The sequence below is a fragment of the Ambystoma mexicanum genome, chromosome 3q (genome assembly GCF_040938575.1).
Source record: "Ambystoma mexicanum isolate Mex_15411 chromosome 3q, UKY_AmexF1_1, whole genome shotgun sequence".
In the NCBI taxonomy this organism is placed as follows: Eukaryota; Metazoa; Chordata; class Amphibia; order Caudata; family Ambystomatidae; genus Ambystoma; species Ambystoma mexicanum.
The window spans coordinates 798,596,407-798,615,123 of record NC_090926.1 but is presented as its reverse complement, the minus strand read 5'-3'; the positions used below and the strand labels follow the sequence as shown (position 1 = coordinate 798,615,123).

Genomic DNA, 18,717 nt, shown 5'->3' with positions numbered 1-18,717 from the left:
ATGGTCAAAAATATTGTATATTCTCTTTACAGACATTGTTAATACACAAAGAATTCCCATAACCTGGAAAGCATCATGTGTAACCCTAGTTTATAAGAAGCCCTATTTCTTTCATGGATGCAGACTCAAAAAACGTTTGCTCATATCCTTTTGGGTAACATAGAAGATTGATGCACTGAGAAGGATATCTTGCATATCCTTCAGCGGGGTTTCCAGACATTTTATGGGAACTGATTGCAGAGGGCTCTTGCTGAGTAGTCTAAAACTGTTAGCATGGAGAGATGACTCTGCAGTAGTATATGTAGCATTGATTGACCTCTCCAGGGCTTTCGATAATGTTGATCGCAGGATTTTGTGGACCAAACTAGATAAACTCAGAATGCCTGAAGGTCTGCTAAGTATACTGATATGTTTGCCCAAGGACTCTACTATCCAAGTGAGGCTGAATAATGAAGGCCTAATGTCCCAACCTATTCCAGCCTTAAATGGTCTTAGACAAGGATGTCGACTTGCCCCCACATTGCTTAATATATATGTGTGGGATTTGGAGGAGCGCCTGTCTGAATTAGCTCCCCCCTCCTAAAATTAGCAATTTAGAGATAGCCTGTGCAGCATATGCTGATGATTTGATATTAATGGATCTAACAAGAATTGGGTTACAAAGAGTGCTCAAATATTTCAATGAATGTATGCCGGCAAACAATTTATGAATCAACCCAGCAAAGACGGTTATACTAAAATTGAGCAGATCGTACAAGAAATGCCATTATTCGTGGTATATCATTAACACCAAGCTACAACTTTAAAAAACTTAAAGAGAGAAAGGTTTATTTGGGGTATCCTATTATTGCCCATCCCAATAAAAACTTTCATAGGAACTATTTGAGGGTCAAATCTACGGCTTTGGCCTCCCAAATGCTAAAGATAGACAAAAAATATGAGAATTATTCTGTCCACCCAGTAAGGAGGTTTTGCACTGCTAAAGCTACCCCACGGCTGATTTATGGATTGGAATTTGCCCGTGTGTGGCGAATTTTGCTATGAGGCCATAATCTGGAGAAATGTTTGCTAAGAGGTGTAACATTTGCAGCCATTAGGTATGAATTAGGTCTGCAATCCCTGGCTAGTATGAGTCAATGGAGACAGCTCTCCCTCCTGAGGAAAATGTATACTACCCCAGGACATAACATCTATATGACATTGCAGAAAGAGGGAGTTTATACCTGGACTCCATACACAATGTATAAACACCTTGGAAAAAATAGGAAGCACATTTAAGACACTGATAGAAAATCCTAACTATGTAAAGAGGGAAAACTGCACATTTGATTGTTCTATTACTATGGATGAAGTAATAAGAACTAAATCATTTGCGCAGATTGTGTCATAAAATAAAGTACTTTGCACACCAGAATTGTATTTGACTCGGTTTCCAGGGAAAAATGCAAGGAATAACTGTATGCGTTTTAGATTCAATGGGCCTCATTACAACCCTGGCGGTACGGTATGGACGGTGCCGGTATGGCACCGTCCATACCGTAATGCCTTATTCCGAGTTTCCCTCGTGGGTCCCTGACAGCCCGCAAGGTCTGACCTGGTGGGCTGTGCGGCACCCGCGAGCAGAACTCGTGATTGCACCGGTACCGTTATCAATGGTGCCGGTGCAACCATGCTCCCTACCCCCATTGTGCCCTGTGGGGCAGCATGGGGATCGGGAGCCCGGCATTACCGCCACCTGCGAATGGGCAATTACCGGCCCCTTCATTTCGAAATTGTACGTATAAGGAGTGGAACGTTGCCTAATTTAGCATATTGTAGGTTCTGCCAGAATCAATCTGAAATAGAAACGACCTCATTTGTTAATTTATTTCACAACTTTTATATCCAAAAGGATTGAATATTTTGATAAATGTGTGTCTAGCTTGAGTTGGGTACTACTTTATTGTTTATGGCTAGATATGATGCATGGTAAAAATGTCCTACTGAAATTAATGTTTTTAGGTTTCTTGAAAAGGTCTGTAAATTAATCAAGTAAAAGCCTCCACACAGGATTGAAGATAAATAGATGATATATTGTATATGTTGAGATATCTTTTATTAGTTGGTGATTACTTTAACTCTGGCAGAAAGGAAGGCAACTTGAGCTTTGCTTTTAGTTATTTAAGATCTTCCCTTCACTTTCCCGTGCTTTCGTGTTTTGTTTTTCCTTTTCATTTTCCTTTTAGATATTTTAGTAATTTTAGCTTTCTTTTAAAGTCTTGCTATTTCTATGTATTTAGTCTTAAATAATGTTGTGAAAATCTATCTATGTATAAAGTTTCATACATTTTATAAAGGTTTTCTTGTTAAAAACCAAATACAAATAAAGATCGATTGATAAAAGATTAACATCTTTACAGTCTGGCTATCAGGAACAACATGCCCTGATTTTTGTGCACAATATCATCAAATTGGTTGGTCCCTCGAACAATGAAACTCTGTATTTTAGAGCGCATCACAATAGTCTCTGACCTATGGAAAAATGAGACTCCAATAGAAACAGGTTTTTATTGATCCAGGGGCCATCCAATCTCTATTGTTTGCTACCTGCTCTTTACACAGAATTGCTGGCTGCTTCCCCCACACTCCACCACAACCCCCCGCCTTCTTTCCTCAGTTTGATGTTTTACATTTTCTGTGTCTGACACTTAGCAAGACTTGGGTTCCACATGCCCAGTTGAGTGCCTGAGATAGTGACCACCCCTCACTTTCCAAGGTAGTGGGAAGAGGGGACACCCCTACTAACGGTCATAATGGCACAGGCCAGCGCAACAGCAGAAGTTGTGCTATGCAAGACCCAGTTTCATCACCTTACATCATACACAGGAGTGAAGCACGCCTCCCATGCATAAGGCATTCTTACACTTATCATGTTCGAATCCCAGACAGCGCCACTCAGTCCCTCATCCTTCTGTGGATAATAAATCGAAGTGTGCAATAGTACCACCTATTGTTATAGCGCCGAGAAGCTGATGTAATCTGTCACGAAGTGCTACATTACGACACACATTATTAATGCTATTGCACAATTGCATGGCCAAAAAATCAGACCTCTAAATACACAATTTCAATATAGAATAATAGAACACTTAAAGTCCCAAGCATGTGACGTCGTGGTGGCCTTTCAAAGCTCACATTACATATACAAACCAAAATGAAAAATGGGAACCACCCTGCACCATTTTTACAGCGGGATCTGGTTATTTGGTCACACCTAAGAACATTCTCAAGCTCAAAGCAAGGAGGCATACCGTGGGCACATATGTTGAATAAGTCCCTGCTAGCAGAGGAGTAGACAGGGTAGGGCCTGAGTGGGCAAGGGCCACCCAAAATCTGTAAATGCTGAGTCAGCGGCTCTGTGTGGGCACTTATAGATGTTAATGTCACTGCAGGGGGCCCAATTACATTAGCCTCCGGCCCCACTTGTTAGACAATCCTGTCTATGCCTCTGCCTACTAGGCCCCGAAAGAGATGACGAAGCGTTCTTGAGCCGTTTGAAGGGCACTGCCGGTGTTGGGGCGCAGGGATGAGTCATTCCCACTGGTAACCCCAGAAGGAAGTTGCGCGATCCTGGCGGCTGGAAGTTGTAGCTCTTCCGTAAAGTCTGTGGAGCCGCTGACGCAGGGCAGATTTCTACATCTCAGAATATTTCCCTGGCGGAACCTCTGACCTCTATATTAGAACGAAGCAGCAGGGCAGAGACGCAGGACACACAGAGGATCCCTGGACTCGATGAGCACGGGAGTACACCGCATGCGTTTGCAAAGTAAGTTCTGGGGGAAAGAAGATTAAGGCCACCAGGCTGGCTCCAGAGAACTTTCGCATGAAGGGTTTCACAAAGAGAGACTGTGTGGTTCATTCATTTTTTTATTATGTAAGTAAATGCTGGAATTTCATTGTTGGCTTTCGGTATTAGAACGGATGCATTAAAATGCTCCTCGTCTTTCTGCCTACAGTGTAGTCACCGGATACATATTTTGTTGTGGGTCTTTAAAACCACGAGAGTAACAATATAGGAAGGGGCCCATCCTGGGAGAACCTTCAACCACAGGGACATAAAGGAGAGGTAGGAGTGGCGCAAGAAACCCTCCCGTTAAAGTTCTGATTGGGAGCTCGCTGCCAGAACTCTTGAAGATCTATTGTAAAGGACCCTGGTGTCTAGCTGTTCCCTGACGCAGGCGAAGTGCGTCATGACGAACGCTCTGTTCTAGTGGCAGCCAATTTGTAGAAGGTCGTCAAACTGAAGTTACGGAAAGAGTTGTTAAATGTTACTTTTAAGAGCTTGTTTTATTTTACAGCATCTTGATGCACTGCTACGTTGTCACTTTTGTGGCATTACGTTATTTGTGTTACCATTTTTGGTCATTATTATTACTAATGTGACGTCTATGGCTGTCACTGTATGATTAAAGAATGCATCTATGATAGTGTGATGGGTACAAATTCTCGTACAGAGACCATCGTGCTGCTCCCGTTGCACTGTGCCGCCATTAAAAAAAGACTGGCAAAACCAATAGGACTGGCTTATCACATGTAGAGGGTAACATTCATTTGCTAAGGCAGACCGACTTGCTTTGCTGATGCTTATTCACTTCGACACTGCTCCTTTAACTCTGAAAAAGGGATGGGTCAAAAATAAAGTGTCCGATGTACAGCGCATGTCTATGCAGAAAGGTAATGTTAATGTTAAAGGACATTTGTACCGCACACTATCACCACCGGAGTGGTCCCCTGGCGCTCTGGCGGCTCTGAAAGAGGGAGGGGCGGGTGAGTTAGTGGGTGGAGGTTGGAAAAGTGCAAGAGAGCAGTGATGTACTGTTGGCAGCCTCAGCCCGGTGGGTCTCCATCGGCTGGGCCTGGGGTGTATGCGGCCGGTCATCGTCTTGTACTGATGTGCGGGTCTATGTGCATTTATTGTTTTGTTGTTGCAGTGTGGTGAAGTTTGTGCGGTTTGTTGTGCTGGAGGTTTGTGGTTGTGTTTGGTTTGGAGTTTGAGAGGTGTATGCGGAGGAGGAAATTGTTAGTGGTCTCGGTTAGTTGGCATCTATATCCTGGTTGACCAGTTGTGCTCGCGTAATCTCGCTCGATGGGGTGCTTGGGTATCATGTGCCTCTGGAGGTTCGTGCTCGTTTTGTATACGAGGCCCCTTGAGCATCTCACTGCCTCTTCCGCCCGTTCTGTCAACAGCGTTGCATGCTCCCCACGCTCACCCACATGGCCAGTGCACCTGCCAGTGTCCATATCTTAGTTAGTGCGCTGATTGGTGGTATCTCGCTAGTTCCACAACCCAGTGGTACCTAGTTGTAGCTATACGGCGGTTTGGGATGGTAAGAATTGGCTGGGGTTGTTGCCTCCCTCTCCGTGGGTCTCACATGTGTACCACTCTGTCTGGCGTCACCCCTCCTGGTGCCCTGAGTGCTTATCAGTCGGTTCTGGGGCTTGTCAGTGTCCTTGTCCTTTCCGGTTTAGATGTTTGTCTTACTGCTGCTTTGGTTTTAGTCTCTGGTATCGAAGAGCCAGGTTTTTAGTAATTTTCTGAATTTAAGGTGATCTTTGGTGTTCCTTATTTCTTTTGGGATGCTGTTCCAGGTTTTTGCGGCTAAGTGGTAGAAGGCGGTGCCTCTTGAGTTTTTTCTTGATGTAAGGTTTTAGTTCCAAGCGGATTTCGTTAGTTGATCTGAGGGGTCTTGTTGGCTTGTAGATTGTTATTTTCTTTTGAAGGAATTCTGCTCCTTGTCCGCAGATTGCCCTGTGCGTTATGCACATTGTTTTGAAGGTGATACGTCGTTTTACTGGGAGCCAGTGTAGTGTTTTTAGGGCAGGGGTAATGTGGTCTCTTCTGGATAGTTTGAGGAGTAGTCTGGCTGCTGTGTTTTGGATCCGTTGGAGCTTCTTTAGTAGGTATTCTGGTATTCCTAGGTAGAGGCTGTTTTTAATGCAAAATAGTAGCATGACCTTTGCTTCTTGTTTCCGAAAAGAGGCCTTCTGGCTCTACAGAGAGGAGGGATACACTCTGGTATGGTATGGGGTCAGAGTCAGCCTTTATGACTCTGCTTAGGGAAACAGTGGGCCTTTATTTATTTAACAAGCTTTCCACACAAAAGAAAATATATAATACAAAATACAATACAATGCTAAAAACAAGAAAAATATATCAATTCATACAATATTGTAAAAGAAAGAACAATTACATAACAATAGAATAAAATCCCACAATTCGTAACACAACCTACTTCGACATACACTTTTCATCTAAAAACAGAGGATAAAAAGCGTATAACCCTCCAGGCTCGGTATGGATGTGGATGAGGCCCTGGCAGCTTTGTGCAGAGACAGAGCAGCAGCCTCGGACTGGCCCATAGAAAAATAGGGCAATACCCGAAGGACCAGCTCCACATGAGTCTGTGGGCCGTTTTCGTGGGCTAGTGTGATGGCAGAGTCCACTGTGCAGCCGGTGATTTTGGCCAATGGCACTGGACTGATGTGCTTCAAAATTAACTCTTTGCAAAAGGGCTACCTCAAAAGGTTCTACTCAGAAGTTTGTCCTTTGGATTCCTGAATTGACTTTAACAAAATTGGGCCCCTTGTTTGTGCTGCCTGTGTCCATTTACCATCCCATCCTTAGCAGTAGCACAGGCAGTTTTTGGTGCCAGGGGGGAGGCGGATAATAGGGCACCAGCGGGAGGCTGGCGGGCACGCTGGGCACCCACTGGGCACCAGGGAGGAACCAGGGGGAGACACCACTGATCCTGTATCTGTAGACCAGACCCTTTCGACTATCCTTGACGGAAGGGTTAAATCTCTGGCTCTGTGTGGATTAGGCTTTTGGGACAAGTATAAAATAATAACTATTGGTGTTCTGGCCTGGGTTGGTGGTATGAGTCAAACATAAGAGGGGAGCAAGGGCAGGGCTGCAAAAGGCCTCATTGTCTTTATGTTGCAAACCATAATTGGTCAGAACAGATTAATTACAGAGTTACATTTTTTCTCAAAGATGGTTAACAATGGCAGACATGTTGGCCCCTGGTTAGGGTTTGCCAAAAACAAATAGTACAGATTGTTCACATAATTCATATTATATTCATACTTGACACACATTTAACCTCATTGAATGCTATTTTTGTAAGCAGTGTTATTTTTATAATGTGCACCAATATAGGGTGTGAGGGAATGATTGGGGGAGGGGAGGGCAATAGTCGGCACAAACTATTCTGCAGTCCTTTTACACTTTCCAAAGATTGCTGTCAGCTTCATTCCTTATCAATAGTAATTCCAAAACATGAAGACACATTGAAAAGTAGCACCAAAGAATGTGAAATACATCACCCTGGCATTTTGGTCACTTTTAATCATCACAGCTACCAGTTCCCACTAAATGCATTGAATAATGAGAAGCTGCCTCTGGGATGTTTCATTTGCCAGATAAAGAACCAGCATAGCCTATAGAATGGTTCATATTAACTGCAGATTGTTTGGAACATTACATTCCAAGGTTACCGGCATCAATTCCATACTATCGCCCATGTAGAAATATGTGGATATATGTACTAAATCCTCCAGGGCAGTTACAGAGAATTGGGTGTGACACTAATAGTTTGTGTCTACTTTATAGTTTCAAGTGAAACATAGTTCATAATAGTTTTACTGACCTGACATACCGGGCATTATAGTCCTGTTAACCTCATTATGCGCCCTCACTGCACTCAGGCCTTTGTCTTCAGGGCCAATAGCGCCCGGTACAGCCCTTGGACAAGGTCTATAAAGCTTAATCAGCACATTGATTCTATTATATACTTCTTCTGAGCCAATCAGAATGCTGGGAAAGCAGACTATAATCTCTGGTACCTAGTAAACAATAAGAGAGCCGAGTTAGAGAATAAACTTTTCCAGCTAGTACTGAACTAACCAAAGATAGAGCACAAAAAATATATTTTAATACATTTCATATTAATCATTGTTTTCAATTTTCATTGTGAGCAACAAAACCAATAAATATCAAACATCTTATTTATACAAAACAAGGGGATAGGATAGATTTGTCAGGTAAAGATTGAGTGCCATGCCTAAACAAATATCTTGCAAATAAGATGCATCCATTCAGATGTCCTTTGTGGATTCGGCTGCTCCTTTTTTGCAGCAACGGATGAAATGCGCCAAAAACAACAGTTGTTTTCGCAGCATTTTGCACAATTGTGAAATCGCAATAAGCTGGAGGGTCTGTACTGGGATGAGGAAGGAGAACATGAGGTAATGCCACAATTACTAACCAGTAATCTTCATTTCTTTGATACAGCCTCGTCCCAGTCCTCCGATCGGCCCTCCCTATTCTGCTTCAATCCCACTTCAGTGTTGGGTATATGAGCAGGATGAGTTATAGAAAAATCGGTAGTTTATGGCCCACACTGGGCTGGCTGGCCGAAATCTAAAGGGGCCATTTTTAATGGGTGTGATTCTTTGTTATTCGCAAAGGGTTTCTGCGAGGGAGTCTAATACCTCATATTATGTAACGACTGGGACGAGGAAGGATGAATCCGATTGATGAAAATGACTGGTGAGTAATCAGGGGATAGCACTTTCATGTCTGGTTCTGTCTCTGAGTGCATGTATAGCAACACCTTCTGGCTTTGTCTGATGGCTCTCAATGGCAGTAGAACAGGCTGTATTAGCCCTAAAATCGAGAATACAGCTCCATGACAGAAATATTCTCAGCTTTGCTTTGGCTGTGAACCAACAGGGGTCGATCTGAGATCAACGTACATTTGTCTCCAATCTGTTTCAGAAAGAACATGGATTCAGACAAAATTTGCATCAAATGTACAGAGGAAAAGCATTAAAAAGTGAGTATGACTTTGCCTCAGGAGTGCATTGAGCTACACCCACCATGTGAAGCATTGCCCTAGGTTACACACACCAAGCAAAGTACATCTTGAGTAAAACCCACACTGCAAAATGTTGTCTCGAGTCACTGACACGCCAAAGTACTCCCTCAAAGCAACTTCAGAAAACTACAAAGCAAGCAACTGCTAATCCCTTAAGTGCAAGTGTTCAACATGTCCCCTGGCAAAGAAGTACCTTGATATGAAACGGTTGAAGATCACGTATTGCAATTGGCTATAACTCAGGCACAGGCCCCATTCAGAGCATATTTTAAAGATGTTTTGGAGGCCTCCAGTTTCTCAATGGACCTTGCCCTCACAGTTCTTTGGCTATAGACCGTGTTGGGGCCTTTGATGCTCCCAATCAATGGTTTCTGTAGCCAGTGTCCACCATGACCGGTGTGCCAGTGTGGAACACGTCCAATTCTTCTACATCCAGGGCGTTGAAGCAGGTTGATGTCATATGACAGAAGTGGTGTGGATGTTGTCTGCACTGTCATATTCTGTCACCTGTCCACTATTTGAGGACACTCGCAAACATCAGAAATAAGCAGAATGTCTGATCCTCACTTCTTCACTGCGAGGTCTCATCACCTAAGAACCCATTGTGCATACCACAATTAGAGGAGCTGGGTGATATGGCAAGTTCATCTTTCCTTTTGGCTTTACATTATAAGTGGGCACACTGCCACCCCGTTGATACAAGGCTTGCGGGAACCATGGCTGCCCATTCCCTACTGTGTACGCTGCCCTTCTACACCAGTACCTTGAAGCTGGCTTTCCACTGAAGGTAGTCATTTCTCCACTGTGGTTGCCTTAAACGCGGCCCATTGTTTGCTTATTGGGAACTTAGTGAGTATCCTCTCTTCCTAGCGTCTTTTTAAAGGAACCTATGCAGTGTTCTACTGCGCAATTAGCCTGTGTATAATACAGCATGACCCACCTTTGTTGAAATGCAAAGGCTGCAACAGGCTTCTCCCTCCACCAAGAGTGATGTTGGCTACACAAGTGTGCTAATCAAACAATCATCCACCCAACACTTCAATCTAAGATTATTCAGGTGAATATAATTGATAGAATCCCACTTGTTCCATTAATTACTTGACTCCACTCTCTTTATTACTATGATCACAGCCCATTACGTTAATTTCTAAGTAAGTGAATTTTCTGTTAAACGACTTTCACCTTGATTTAAAAATGTTAATTTAGGCTTTCACCTCAGATTTCTATCACAGATTATATTTGCAGAATGTATACTTCACTTTGGTATACAAAACGGTCTCTTTATTTCTTCACGTTAGGGGTCAGTAAAGGTTAGCCAAGGTTTTCTTTTAATTTACCAAATTAGCTACTTCTAAGTGGTCAGTGCTGAATTAAAAGTAAATTAACTTGACTATTAACTGCACTAATCACTGATTGGGGCTTCCACAGAGAGGTGCTGAGGGTTCAGACAGCCATTTTCATTGGTAGTAGCTCAGAAATTATGAAATCATATTCCATCGCAGCCATACTCCTCCCCGAAATACATACTCCTAACTTTTAACTTCTAATTCTAGCCCGATTCATAACCATCTCTTAAAACACTACTCTCTAACCCAAGCTGTACTCTGAAAGCTCATGCCTAACCCTTCCCACTAATGTACACACCTAATCATAACCTATAAAGTTAGCTTCTAGCACTCACTCCTAATGCTCACTCAAACCTCTGATCTTTCAATCAGACCCTAACTCTCAACTCTAATCCCATGTATAACGCTGATTTTTTACCCTTCGTCCTAAATGCCCGTTTTCTTCCTGTGGATTTACCTGTGTTCACCTGAGTGTGCTGCAATGGAGAGGGGCAGACACACTCCTTAATTGATAGGTGGTAGTGATGTTTAGCAGGTGTGAGGAAAGATTTAGTCTATTTGAAGGTGCAGGGGAGAATGAAACGACATTGACACTAAAAGAAGTTGAGCTAATTGCAAAAGAAACAAAGTGTTCACAGTTGACGGACATTCCCCTTTACACCTTTAGTTAATTCTAGTGCTCAGTCAAGTAAACTTCTCTTAATATTTTCACAAATAAGCAATATTTTGACAAGTAATATTCTTTAATCAAGAAAATTATAAATGTATTATTGTATATAATTTTTTTGATGAAAAAATATTACTTGTCAAATTATTGCTTATTTGCGAAAATATTAAGAGAAGGTCACTTGACTAAGCATCAGGGCTGCTGTGCGCTAGATAAATGTTAATAAATAAATAAATAAATAAGCACTAGAATTAACTTTAGTAACTGAAACTACTTGATTACAAATCTCCATAACTTCTGACTGGTGGCTACCAGTACAAAGGGTGTGCAGGGGACGGGATTGTCCGTCAACTGTGGACACCTTTTTTCTTTCACCTGAGTCCTGAAAAACATACTTTGACATCATGATAGGGGCTTTGGTTGGAGTGATTAACCCTTCATCTGTAGTTTGTGAGAGGTGGCAGTTCCCATCAAAAGGGAACTCTTTTGCCTTCAAACCCGATCACTGGAAGTATTGCAAAACATAGCATGTTGGCGGGCAAATAGATTCAAGACCTTAATGGGGGCGACATAGGCATTCGGGGAAAAGGCTGAGGCTTACGGTGTGAATAAAGACGCTTCATTTAGTAACTATTGGTTTCTGTCTCTTTCAGCAGTCACTGGATATGGAGACTGTATCTTATGAAAAAGGCCTCATCTACCTCCATGGGTAGATCCCCCGGATCCTGAACAGAGTTTAAGCGCCTCTCACTCTACTGCAAATCATCTCAAGCATCATCTACAACATCCACAGTGGCTTTCAACATTGTACTGCAACCAGAAGCCTAGTAGTTATCTTGAGCTCATGGAAATTAAACAGCATGCAACCAGATGACAGGAGAAAATGGACGAGAAGGTGTCTGAACAGCTGGAAGGACGGGGAGCTGCAGGGAATAAATGAGGAAATGTGCCTCCACCCATACTGCAGCACCTCATGGTTGGGAGGCTCCTGCCAGCTGACTCCCGTAAAATGAAATCTCAGTGATTGGACAGTTGGCCTCCTCTGTATTTTACATTGTCACAAAGCAATTAAAAAGAGTCTTAATGCTCCATGTGCCTTGATGCCACCATGGTTCCTCTGCTGCTTCCATTTGGTGTCTAATGAGTATATAGAGTATGAAGAAAGGAGGATCAGTTTGAAAGAAAGAATGAGGGGGCTACAGTTGGAGAGTGTTTGAGGTAAAGGTACAGAGCATGAGAGTGTGAAAATGTCAAGAGGAGTTAGTGACCTAGAGGAAGAGAAAATGATGACAGGGACATAGGAGAGAAAATGAGTGAAGAAGGCAACACATATACTTAAATAATTTGCACTGATTATCCATGCCTTTCCCCAACTGAATACAAAATGGATCTTAAACAAAAGACAATGTGCAATAGACAAGTTCAACAAACATGTACAAGATAACCGGGCACCTATTTGTTTTTGCAGTGCACCTCTGATATAGTAAGTCCTTCTTTGCTTGGTCGATATTTTCTTCTAATTATATCCCACGAAAATCTATTGTAAGTAATTGATCTTAATAAGGATTGTGAATTCCTCGAAGCACTGAAACATTAAATTCATAGTTGCTTTCTAAGTATGCTAAACATTGGCCTAGAAAAAGGCGGCAACCACGTGGAAGGAGTTGCTTAATGACCTGTTGTATTTGGAGTCTTTTTTGTGGGATTACAAAAAACACTGTTTTCTCTCTCACAGCAGAAGGAGGCAAGGAGGGGATTCGCTGATTTGAACTTAGGGACTTAAAACTGCCCGTCGAAGGGCAAATCAAATTAAACAAATGGGTACATCGTTGCAGCGGGAGCACATCTACCAACAAACTAATTCTGGGTCCGCCTTTCCCTCCCTAACCTGCATCCCAACTGTAACCCTCTGTATTCCCCTCAGTGTCCTTCTGTGTGTATTTATTCTTCGAATTGTATCCATATTATTGTACGGTATTACTGTATGCCCTTTGTGAGAAACCAGGGAGTGTCTCACCCGCTAGACCCCAGGGGTCTCTTGCTCAGGTGGCACGGGCACATACATCGTCTTTGGATCCAGAGCCTGGGTGTGGATAGTGTGGGAGGATTACCTGGATGACGGGTCCTCTGGAGTGAGGGTGAGGCTCTAATGGTGAGACGCGGTATCCCCCCTTTCCAATAACCCAATCCCATCCTATTTTTAGGTTATTCCAACATCCCACTTCCCACCCCCTTTCGTACACAAATACTGAGCCAAGGACGAGGAGGTCTAAGAGGAAAAAGATTGCAATCATACGTTACACTTGACATGTCCCGTTAACATGGTCAGGCAACTGACCACAATTGCATACACCTGACACACATTAACTCTGCCCACACGAATAAAAGGTGGAGCACTCGGACACACTCTGAGCAAGGTCAGACATGGAACGAAGCAGTACTTTCAGGGGCGCGGCAAGCCATGTGGAGCAGGACGACAGACCGAGGGACAGAAGCAATGGGTAGAGAAATACTGAACCTCCCTGAGAGAGTTTGTTACCTCCCTGGGATCCTGAAAGTTGCGGATGAAAGGCTGATTGAAAGGAAAGAGAAAGCTTGCATAGTGTTTCCACGTTATCAGCCACCCTCCCGGGTGAACAACAGAGTTGGGGAGGCGATACGCCAGCTGTGAACTGCAAACCTTGACTCCAGGAACAGAGCCGTGAGCAAACACAAGGAGTTCAAACAGCCAGTTAGTGAAGTGAATGCCCTGAAAGACCAGTCTGAGTGAGACAAAGATTGTAGTGGCTACTGTAAGGAAAGCATAGTATCAACAGTAAGGCAGACAGAAGTGACCACAGTTCAAGGGTGTTTATTGAACTTTCACAAGGGTGTGATAAACGCCCATTTAAACCTATATCTACAAATGGGAGAAAGCTACGACCATCAAATATTAATAATGCACTCCTAGTGGAGTCTTGTCAAAATAAAAAGAGCCTACACTAGAAAAAACTATTGCCAATCTTTAAAACTAATTTACAAATAATGTGGAGTGATGTTCACAAAAAAAGAAAGAAGTGTTCACAAAATGATAAATCAGGATATTCGGGCCATAGGCCTCCCTTCCCCACTTTTTCAGCACGGGGCAAGGCGGGTCACTCAAGCAAAGCACACACTCTAGCTTCTGCGGCACGAGGATACAGTTTGTTTTTCACAGTTCAGGACCTTCTGTGTCTAAGTCTCTTTACTTCTTGCAAGTCTCTTGACTCAGAGGGCCTGGTGTACAAAAGAATAATAACACGCAAACGTTCATGTCCTTTTTCCGTGTTCAATTTGGGTGTTCATCATGGATCCCCTCAGCCGGGCTCAGATCCCTTTCAAACCAAAAAGTTCAATGCTGGATCCCCCTCTTCTGGGTTCAGATCCCTTTCACTCACTCAATTAGTCTCCCTCACCCAGGCTCGGACCAATTGTGATGTACATTAAACTATCAAAGACTTTCGAATGTGCACAGGGTTTGGCTTGACCCGCTGCATGACCACTTCCATCTTAATATTCCTTTTTCTCAGACTTAGCATCAAGTGGATACCTAACAGACTTTCGAATAAGCGCCCATGTGGCACCGGACCACTCTGTGTATTGTATCTCTTCTTGGCCTCCCAAAGTTCAATTACAAAGTTCGGCTACTCCTTTTGGTTTCCAATTATTTGCGTTGCTCTTTACAAACACCTCACACACTGTTCACAATGTTGCTGCTTGCAACCTTGGTTCAATAGACAAGTTGGTTTGATATCAGTCTCTCTGACACACCGGCTGTGCTGTCTTTTCTGATTCTGCTTTGTTGTAGCAGTCGAGGACAGTACCACGGCAGCAATCACTCGTCCCCGACTTGCTTACTGACACGGGAGAGCCCCGGATACCTGCGTCGCACTGTACAGGTTTGATCAGCCTTAATTCCTGGTCTTAGGTTTCTCACTTTCCAAGGCTCATGAAAGTAACGGCCCTTAAAGGTCAAGGGTACTTCCCTCCTTGCAACCCTCTCCCGTCTCGCCATCTTTCTCCTTGTATTAAACTGCCATCTTGGAACTGCTGTTTCCTCATGTGTCTCACCTCCCTCAGACTGTGCTTTCGTGCTCCGCCTTTTATCCATGTGGGGAAGTGTGATGGAAGTCAGGTGTGTGTAATGATCTGTATTTGCCTGACTTTGCCTGACTGGGACATGTCAGGTATACGGCTCTGGTATTAGTCCCTTGTCCCTCACAGTGAACTGTCTGTGAGAAGGTGTTTGTGTCGGGAAAGGGGGAGGGGGGTTGAGTTCTTAGGTATCCTAGCTGGTAGGATGGGGAAAAGGTGTTATAGGAAAGGGAACACTGCGTCTCACCCTCCGGTGTCCCACTTCCACTTCTCGAAGACCCCTCATCCAGGTGATCCTCCCACACTGGTTTACCCCCAGTAACTGGATCCAAAAGGCAGAGCCGTTTCCTGTCCATCTGGATGACAGATCACCGGGGACTAGCTGGTGAGACACCTTCAGGTTTCTCACACTACAAAGTGGCAAGCGAAGGTTGCACGTAGGACCTGACAGAAGAAATAAAATATATCTATACCATATAAATCTCCTGAAAGAGTGGAAAGAAAATCCAGATGCTTCCAACTCTTCCATATTATCCTGTCTGGTACCACAGGAGGTTGATCATTTAGATCTCATCCCCCGAGAACTACCTAAGGATAAACAGAGACTTAAATAACCTTGTTAATGCTTTTCCCCAACGTATTTTCTGAAAAACCCGGAAGAGTAAATGGTACTTATTACATCAGAACCCCAAAAGGGAATGTAGTACATCTAAAACCATACAGACTCCCGGAGGCAAGAAAGGAAATAGTTCTTGATGAGGTTGAAAATATGCTAAAGGCAAATGTTATCGAGCCCTCTTCAAGCCCATGGTCACTCCCTATCGTTTTGGTAACTAAACCTGACCACTCCTGGAGATTTTGCATAGATTTTAGGCAGGTCAACACCATCTCTGCCTTTGATGCCTATCCCATGCCCCGTATTGATGACTTTGATAGATAAACGGGGGAGTGCAGCATTTTTGTCAACTCTAGATTTAACAACAGGATATTGGCAGGTCCTAGTACATGGACCTAATAAAGAAAAGACAGCTTTTTAGACCCCAATAGGGGCATTCCAATTTAAGGTCTGCATGGGGCGCCAGTGACTTTCCAACGACTTATGGACAGAATACTCCAACCTTACTCTGAGTTCTGTGGGGCCTACATTGACAATATCATAATCTATATCAAAAATGGGAAGACCATCTCTCCCATCTTTACACCATTATGAGGGCACTCCAACAGACCGGATTGATGGGCAAACCAAGTAAATGCAGATTAACTCAATCAGCAGTAAAATATCTGGGCTTCTGTGTAGGGAATGGTAGTGTACAACCTCAGCAAGAAAAGGTAAAAGCTGTCCTAGATGTTCCCACACCCAAGACCAAGAGAGATCTTCGGACATTCTTGAGTTTGATTGGGTATTATCATACTTTTAACTGAGAAAACATCAAGGTTAACTGACAAATAACGCAGGACCTCAGAAGATTGGACTGAGGAAAATATCTGTTATAACAACTTAAAACAGACCCTATGCCAGAAGCCCATACTAAAAGTGGCAGATTTCTCAAAAGAATTTACAGTACAGACTGATGCCTCCCTGACAGGATTAGGAGCGGTATTATCTCAAGTACACAATGGTTAAGAAGATCCCATCTTATCCACTAGTCGTAAACTATTTCCCAGAGAAAATAACTTCTATGTCCTAGAATTAGAAGCCCTTGCCATCAAATGGGCAATTCTCCATCTTCCATACTATCTACTGGGGAGAAAGTTTACACTTGTTACTGACCACTCGCCCTTGGTATGGATAAGTGAGAGAGAAGAGTCTAACCCTCGAGTCATGCGATGGTTCTTGGACTTGCAACCCTACTGTTTCCCTGTATAACACCGTAAAGGTAAAGGAAATGTTGACTTCCTTTCCCGCTTCCCCTGCAAAACAGAGGTGTCCACATCACTTAGAGGAAGGGTATGTGAGAAATCAGAGGGTATCTCATTGTCTAGTCCCTGAGGGTCTCTTGCTCAGGTGGCCAGGGTATGGCCATCGCCTTTGGATCCAGACCCTGGGGGTGGACTAGTGCGGGAGGATCACCTGGGTGAGGGGTCCTCAGGAGTGGTGGTGAGGCATCTAATGGTGAGACACAGAATGCCCCCTTTCCCATAACCCGTTCCCATCCTATTTTTTAGGTTATTCCAACATCCCAGTTCCCCCCCTTCCTACACAAATACTGAGCCGAGGAAGAGGAGGTCTAAGAGGAAAAAGATTGACACTTATATGTTAAACTTGACATGTCACGTTAATAAAGTCAGGCAATTGACCACAATTGCATACACCTGACACACATTAACTCTCCCCAAAAAAATAAAAGGTGGATCACTGGGACACACTCTGAGCAAGGTAAGACACGGAACGAAGCAGTACTTCCAAGGTGGCAGCAAACCAGGTGGAGCAGTACAGACTGAGGGATAGGAGCAAGGTGTAGAGAAATACTGAACCTTACTGCGAGAGGTTGTTACCGCCCCGGGATCCTCAAGGTTGTGGATGAAAGGCCGATTGAAAGGAAAGAGAAAACTGCATAGTGTTGCCACGATATAAGCCCCACTCCAGGGTGAACGACAGAGTTAGGGAGGCAAGACGCCAGCTGTGAACTGCAAACCTTGACTCCAAGTACAGAGCCGAGAGCAAATACTGTCACACGTCTGTGAGACAAACATCGTAGCGGCTCCAAAGTGGCAAGCGAAGGTTGCGCGTAAAACAGCAACCGTGAAGAAAGCGATTAAAGACTTTCGTTCATGATTAAAGACGCAGCGCGATACCAAGTAGTAAAGTGGTCACACCGTAAGAAGCGGTACAATCAAAGGTCTTTGTGATATCGCACAGACAAGAAATAAATGGAGAAACCAGGAAACAAGGCATGCACTGACTGAGGGGAGCATGCGAGTGAAAACTGCAAGTACCAGAAGGCATTGCAAGAAAGGTTCATTTGTTGAAGATTTTTGTTGAACTTTCCTTTTGTATGTTTGCAAAGCTATAATTAATCAAGGAACATTTGTATTATAAAGGGAAAAGCAAATGAGACAAAAAGTTGAAGTGGTCATGCAGAGGTCTTAGAAAATTCCTTGCACATTCAAAAGTCTTTGATGATCGAAAAAGTAAAAAAGAGGCTTGGGCATGACTGAGGGGAGCCTAGTGAATGTGATGCAAAGCCCGGGGAAAGGAACCCCATGAACTGTGATATAAAAGGTCCGAGCCCAGCAGAGGGAAACCTGGGTGAAATTGTACCTCTGGAGAAGAAGCTGTGCCGCGATTGTGAACTATGGTACTTTTGCTGAACTGCTGCCAAAAAAAGGAACTTGATCATGGTAGGCCAAGCGGTCCGTGTACAACGATCTTTGAACTGCATCTGTGTGTATGGAGCCAGAGTGTGTCACCTAAGCCAAATGTGCCACCTTAACACATGCCGCAAAACGTGGGTCGAGACAGTTGCTCAGCCACACTGACATTTGTTTTTTACACTGATTTTCTTTTGACCCAATCTATATCCCTTCATCCATTTGTTATCTTAGAGTAAGGACAGGCATTAGGTTTATTTTAGCAATGGGCATTAATATTATGACAAGACTGACCAGAACTGTGTTATCCCTACCCCCCATTCAAAATATACAAATAAATGTTTTGAAACTTGCACTCGTG

General features: G+C 43.5%; 1 long non-coding RNA gene across 1 annotated transcript; it reads left to right on the top strand.

The window, feature by feature from the left end:
• The first annotated feature begins 3,678 nt into the window (after positions 1 to 3,678).
• LOC138583015 (uncharacterized) lies at positions 3,679 to 12,020 on the top strand. Its single transcript, XR_011305135.1, has 3 exons — positions 3,679 to 3,805; positions 8,819 to 8,876; positions 11,585 to 12,020. It is a non-coding gene; the product is annotated as an uncharacterized lncRNA (long non-coding RNA).
• Positions 12,021 to 18,717: the final 6,697 nt, after the last annotated feature.